Source organism: Nannospalax galili, unplaced genomic scaffold (genome assembly GCF_000622305.1).
Source record: "Nannospalax galili isolate Female #2095 unplaced genomic scaffold, S.galili_v1.0 scaffold518, whole genome shotgun sequence".
NCBI lineage: Eukaryota > Metazoa > Chordata > Mammalia > Rodentia > Spalacidae > Nannospalax > Nannospalax galili.
The window spans coordinates 132,218-138,708 of record NW_008342851.1 but is presented as its reverse complement, the minus strand read 5'-3'; the positions used below and the strand labels follow the sequence as shown (position 1 = coordinate 138,708).

At 40.5% G+C, this 6,491-nt stretch overlaps 1 long non-coding RNA gene across 1 annotated transcript in view; it reads left to right on the top strand.

Annotated features, from left to right (window-relative positions):
• Nucleotides 1-5,519, top strand: part of LOC115071355 — a 34,359-nt gene extending 28,840 nt beyond the window's left edge. The window contains exon 3 of the long non-coding RNA XR_003850445.1: nt 5,062-5,519. This is a non-coding gene — a long non-coding RNA (uncharacterized LOC115071355). The remainder of the gene's footprint in view (nt 1-5,061) is intronic.
• The last annotated feature ends 972 nt before the right edge of the window (nt 5,520-6,491 follow it).

The following is a 6,491-nucleotide window of genomic DNA, read 5'->3' as shown; positions in this document are numbered from 1 at the left end:
TGCAGGGATGCAAAGGCTGATGGGGTGGGAATAAGCCCCAAGATTTCCCAGGGAGTGGATTGAGTAGCTGGGTTGTACTGGATGCAAAGGATCAGGGAGAGGCAAGGTAAGCCTCGGAGCTCCAGAAAGAGGCTGGCGGGTGTTGCAGGATCAGGAAGCAGAGAGAGGTGGGGGGGGGGCCAGGTCCCGCAGAAGCAGTGCTCCTGGGGCCCAAGGAAGGCAGCAAGCTGGCCTGGATGAAAATGATCAGGAAGCAGCACCAGTTCCCCAAGTGTCTGGGGACCCAAGACCAGGAATGGCGCAGGGCCCAAACCAGGCAGAGAACAGCTGCGGAGATGGAAGGGCGAATGAGGCCGGGGGAGTCAATGCTCGGAGGGCTCCGCGATGGACCCACCCCGAGAGGCCTGAGGATAGGGTAGAAGGCCATTATTTTTTTAAAATTCAGAATGCTACTAGAATATCATGTCATTGGATAATTTGCCAGTAAGTCTATGGCAGTATTTATGCCACTGGAATTTCAAAGCAGCATATGAAGTAGCAAGACACTCTTCTTCAACATGGGATTCTATATTCATGGTGTATCTCTGGAAGAAGAATCAAGAAATTGGTAGTAATTGCCTAGGAAGGAGATTTTAAAAGGGCAGGGATTACAGTGTGAGGGAGAATTTTCACTTTATACCTTTTGGTGCTACTTTGAATTTCGTACCCCATATGTCTTGTTCAATGTTTGCTAAATAATAAAAGTAACATTTTACCCTTGACTCTATCAATTTCAAAGTTTGAAAGATTGTGTTTTTTTTCATTGACCTCCTATTTTGATGTTTTCTTTTCTTCTTTTTGTCTTTTTCTTTTTTGAGATAGGCTCTCATTTTGTAGTACAGGCTGGCCTCAAACTTACAGTCCCCCTGCTTTGATCTCCCATGAGCTGGGATTACAGGCAAGAGCCACCACCCCACACTAATGTTGCTTTTAGTCTCTCTACCTTGCTTTCCATATAATTTATAATTTGTTTTGCTGACTAAAAATGCAACCTTATTTGAGAATAAGATCTTTTGCCAGATTTCCTTACTATTGGTTACTGTGATACCTAGCAAGAAAAATTCCCAAGATGCAAATGGCTATAGTATTAACTTAAATGATTACTTCTCAAATGTGTTCGATTGTTTGCAGGTCCCATGGCTATTGGTTTCACCTGGGACATCATAACTCTCCTGATGACTTCTTCAGGCTCTTTAATTTGATTCATATTCTCTCTCTCTCTCTCTCTCTCTCTCTCTTTCTCTCTCTCATACACACCTTCTTTTCCTCTAATATTTTATTTTCTCCACATTGTGGCCAGCAATCTAACCATGTGATTATCAGTCAGGAGCTTTGTATGACCTCTATCTTCAGAAAGCCAAGACTCCTTTATGTGGCTTACTGAGCCTCTTTATCATCATCTCTCACCACCCTCCCCTTTCTGCTCAAGCTTTTCCATTCTTGGCACTCACAATGACCTCTCTGGAACAGTCTGTGACTCCACTACTGACTGACTAATTCTTCCTTACCTTTTAGTTCTCTTAGCTATGATATCTTTGGGGCCCTCACAGCACCTCCAATCTAGGTGAAGAAACTATGCTTAGTGCCCTGTGTATCTTTGCATTGCCTATTGTTTTGTTGCATAGTATTTTACTATCCCTTGTTCCCACACAAGACCCTCAGCTTCATGGAGATAAGAACATAGCCATACATTCATGACTATATCCCCAGAAGTCAGCACAGGCCCTGGAATGAGTGAACACTTGAGCTAATTAGTTACACTCAGGATAAAGTAACTATTTTTAATTATGTGTTGAAAAGTAAGATTGTTGTCATTTTTAATGGAGACTGACCTGACAGGAACTATAGAAAAGAAGGACCTTATTAGAATAACTTATTAAATCAATGTCAATATAGCTTTGCTTATAAACATTATCTTTGCTGAATTCCAGGAAGGAAGGCATTAGAATGTTTCCTTTGGGTTGAGGGTACGTTTGTATTCTGGGCACACTAGTGAGGCTAGCTTTGATGCTAGAAAATTCTCTTCTGTAGCCATCCTACCTGGAGTGAGGTTATGACACACTGGTTTTTATTTGTACTTCTCTGATGATTAGTGATGTTGAGCAACACCATTTGTATGTCTTCTTTTGAGAAATGTCATGTATGCCTTTTGTTGTTTTTTAAGTTGGACCATTTACTTTCTGCTGTTGATTTATTTGAGTCCTGTATATATTCTGGCTATTAACATCTTATTAGATATATAGTTTGCAAATACTTACTTCCCATTCTGTAGGCTGTATGTTCATTCTCCTGACTACTTCTTTTGCTGTGCAGAAGTTTTTAGTTTAATGAAATCCTCTCCCCTTTGCTTCTACTGCCTGTGCTCTTGAGGCCTTATCCAAAAATTTCTTACCATTCCAATATCCTGAATTGTTTCTCCTGTGTAATCTTCTAGTAGTTGCATAGATTTGGGTCTTACATTTAAGTGTTTAGTCCATTTTGAGCTAATCTTTTTTGTGATGTGGATCAAGCTCAGAGTCTTGTACACACTAATGCCTGACACTGAGCTGTACCTTAGCACCCTGATTTTTGTATGTAGTCAGAGATAAAGGGCAGTTTTGTTTTTGTTTTGTTTTTTTCCAGCACCATTTATTGAAGAGCCCATTCTTTCCTCAGTGTGTGCTCTTAGCAACTCTGTTGAAGGCAGGTGACTATACATGTGTTGTCAAGGATGTGAAGCCAAGAGAACTGTTACACACTGTTGGTGGAAATGTAAACCAGTACAGTCTTTATAGAAAACAGTTTGAAGGTTCTTAAGAAAAAAACACCTTAAAATAGAACTGCCATTTGAACCAGAAATCCCACTACTAAGTATATACCCAAAGGAAAACAAGTCAATATGTCAAAAAGATATGTTCACTTCCATTTTATTGCATCTATATTCACAGTAGCAAAGATACAGAATTAACCAGAATGTCAAATAAATGGACTCAGAAAATGTGGGATATGTAAACAATAGAACACTATTTAGCTATAAAAGAGTAAAGCCGACCATTTACAGCCACATGGACAAGTCTAGAGAAGCTTATACCAAGTAAAATAATCCAGATATAGAAGGACAAATATCACATAATGTCATTCATATGTGGAATCTAAAAAAAAACAGAACAGAACAAGAATTCATAGAGGCCAAGAGCAGAAGAGTGGTTGCCAGAGGCTGTGGAGGCAAGGGGAAAAGATGGCAAATGGGCAGAAAGTTGCAGATAGGTAGGAAGAATAGGTTCTGGAGCTGTATTGCACAGGTAAGGACGATTAACAATAATGGAGTGTGTACTTCAAAATAGCTAGAAGAAAGAAATTTGAATATTTCGTTGGAAAGAAATGATGAATGCTTAAGGTGATGGGTATACCAATTACCTTAATTCGATAATTATACAATGTATAATGCATTAAAATATCTCACTGTACCCCATCAATTTGTGCAATTATGTCCCAACTAACAATAGAAATAAGAAAATTCAGCAGTATAAGAATACCTGAGCACTGAATGTTATTTGATTAGGACCAAGTTTTCCTGAGAGTCATCTTTTGCATGTGCCTACTCTTTCTCTAATAGCTCTGCCTCTGCACAAAATATTCCTACACAGCCTCTTTCCAGTTCATAACATTTCATCCTAGTAAGAACACATTGCTTTTTACCTCTGAACAAAATGGTATGAAATCAGACCTGTATAAAATCATATATTATAGTGTGGTGGTTTGAATGAGAATCTCACCTGCAGGCTCCAAATATTTGGACATTTTGTCCCCAGTTGGTGGCACTGTTTTGGAAGGTTTCAGGAGGCATGGCCATGCTGGAGGAAGAATGTTACTAGGGGTGAGCTTTGAGAGTTCTGAAGCCTTGCCAGATTTCCAGTTCCACTCTGCTTCCTGTGCCTGCTTGAAGATGTGGTCACTTGGTTTTCTGCTCTGGCTACCTCCTCTATCATATATCCCCTGCCATTATGAACTCTTGCCCCTCTGGAACTATAAGCCAAATAAATTCTTCATTCTATACGTTGCCTTGGTCATGGTGTTTTATCACAGCAACAGAAGAGTAACTAATATAAAAATTGGTACCAGAGAGTGGGCTGTTGCTGTGAAGATCCTGACCATGTGTGTTTTTGAAAGAATGTGATAGACTTTAGAAGTTTAGACTAGAAAAGTAGTTGAATGCTATAAGCAGAGCTTAACAGGCCATTCTAGCAGGAGCCTGGAAGAAAGTAATGCTGAGAAAAAAGTAGTTCCAGAGGGAAATAAAAACTTAAACAGCAATTGGGATGCTTTGGCAAAGTATCTGGCTGCCATTTGCTCACATAAAAGCTTGCCTGATGCTAAGTTGAAAAGTAGTGGACTAATTTCTTTGGTGGAGGAAATTTCAAAACAGCCTAACATTGAATTTGTGACGTGGTGATGATTATGGGGATCTACAATGAAAAAGAGCAAATGGGGTAGAAAGAAATGTAGAATGTACAGTTTGGATTGAAAAAGGAGCACTAGAAAGATTAATGTTGGCAGGCCTGTGCTGAAGGAGAGGCTGTCTTTGATAAGGAGATTAGCACCATTAAGGGGAGGCCTAGAGATTTGCACTCAAAGGAAAGAGTACCTTCAGGGCAAGACATTACCCAACTAAGCTTCCAGTGTGTGAAAGGAAATTCACAGAGGGTTTTTCTACTCTTAAAAAAACACAGCATAAGCCAGGTGTGGTAGTCCCAGCACTTGGGAGACAGAAGCAGGTGAATCTCTGTGAGTTCAAGACCAGATTGGTCTACATAGTGAGTTCCAGGCCAGCTAAGGCTTTAGGGAGACCCCATTTCAAAAAAAACCAACCAACCAACCAACAAACAAACAAACAGACAAACCACAGCATAGAGAAGCTGCTAATGTGAATGAAGCAGGTCAGGGTCCATCCCAGGCTGGCAGCTGAACTTGACAGTGTCATTCATGTGGTGCTAGCTTTAGAAGCATGAAAAAGTGAATGGGTCATCAATTCTTCCTCTACAGTTTCAGAGAGCTGCGGAGGCCAGGCAGCATGCAATATGAATATCCCTGCATAAAGAAGGTTCTGATAGGTCAAGATGCCCCGACAAGCCACTGTGTGAAACTGTGAAGTTGAAGCCTGGTTGGCAATGGAGCCTCCTGGACACTGGAGATGTTAGAGCTGTGAAACATTTGCCAAAGAGAGCTCCATACAGGGAGTAGTGCCAGTCCAAGAGAGAGATGTATGTTGCATACCACAAAGCTAGAGGAGCTGAGACATCTAAGCTCTTTGGAAGTAAAAGTCTCAGAAGTTAGACATGGAGCTACTGGATTTGGTGTTTGCCCTGCTGGGTTTTGGTCTTGTTTTTGTCCAGTATTTCCTCAGTATGTCCCCATTCCTCTGTTTTGTAATGGGAATGTATATTCAGATCCATTATATGTTGGGAGTATGTAATCTGTCTTTTGATTTTACAGGGCTTACAGTTAAGAGATTGCCTTGAGTCTCAAAAGATACTTTGAACTCTGGACTTTTGAATAGTATTGAAACTATGCAAGACTATGGGGACTTTCAAGGTTGAATATAAAAGGTATTTTACATTTTATATGGTCACGAGCCCATGGAGGCCAGGGAGTGGAATGTGGTGGTTTGAATGAGAATATCACCCATAGGCTCCAAGTATTTGGACACTTTGTACCCAGCTGGTGGTGCTGTTTTGGGAGGTTTTAGAAGGTATGACCTTTCTGGAGGAAGCACATCCCTGGAGGCAGGCTTTGAAAGTTCTTCAGCCTTGCCAGATTTCCAGCTGTGCTCTGCTTCCTGTGCCTACTTGAAAATGTGAGGGCTCAGCTTTCTGCTCTGGCTGCCTATGCTGTCATGCCTCTCCACCTTGCTGGACTCTTATCCCTCTGTAAGCATAAAGGCCTCTGCCACCATGCCTCCCCACTATTATGGACTCTTTGCCTCTCTGGAACCATAAGTCAAATAAACTCTTCCTTCTATAAGTCACCTTGGTCATGGTGGTTTATCATAGCAACAGAAAAATAACTAATACATATAGTTCTTTGTTTCTAAGGGATCAAACATTTGTTTCTGTTTTTTTCTTCTCAGGGAAAAATTACAAAGTTAAATGTAACCAACAGGCCAAGTGTGGTGGCACACATCTGTAATTGTAGCACCTGGGAGACTGAGTCAGAAATATCACAAATTTATGTGGTATGATTTTTTTTTTCAAAATAGAAACGTGAACAATAGCATTAAGATTCAGAATAGTTTTAAATACAAGACTCTTGCTCTACATACATACATACATACATACATACATACATATGTATATACATACATACATATATTGGATAAAAAATAGATAAGAATTTTTAAAAAGTAGCAGTACATGCCAGGTGTGGTGGCACACGCCTTTAATCCCAGCACTTGGGAGGCAGAGGCAGGCAGATCT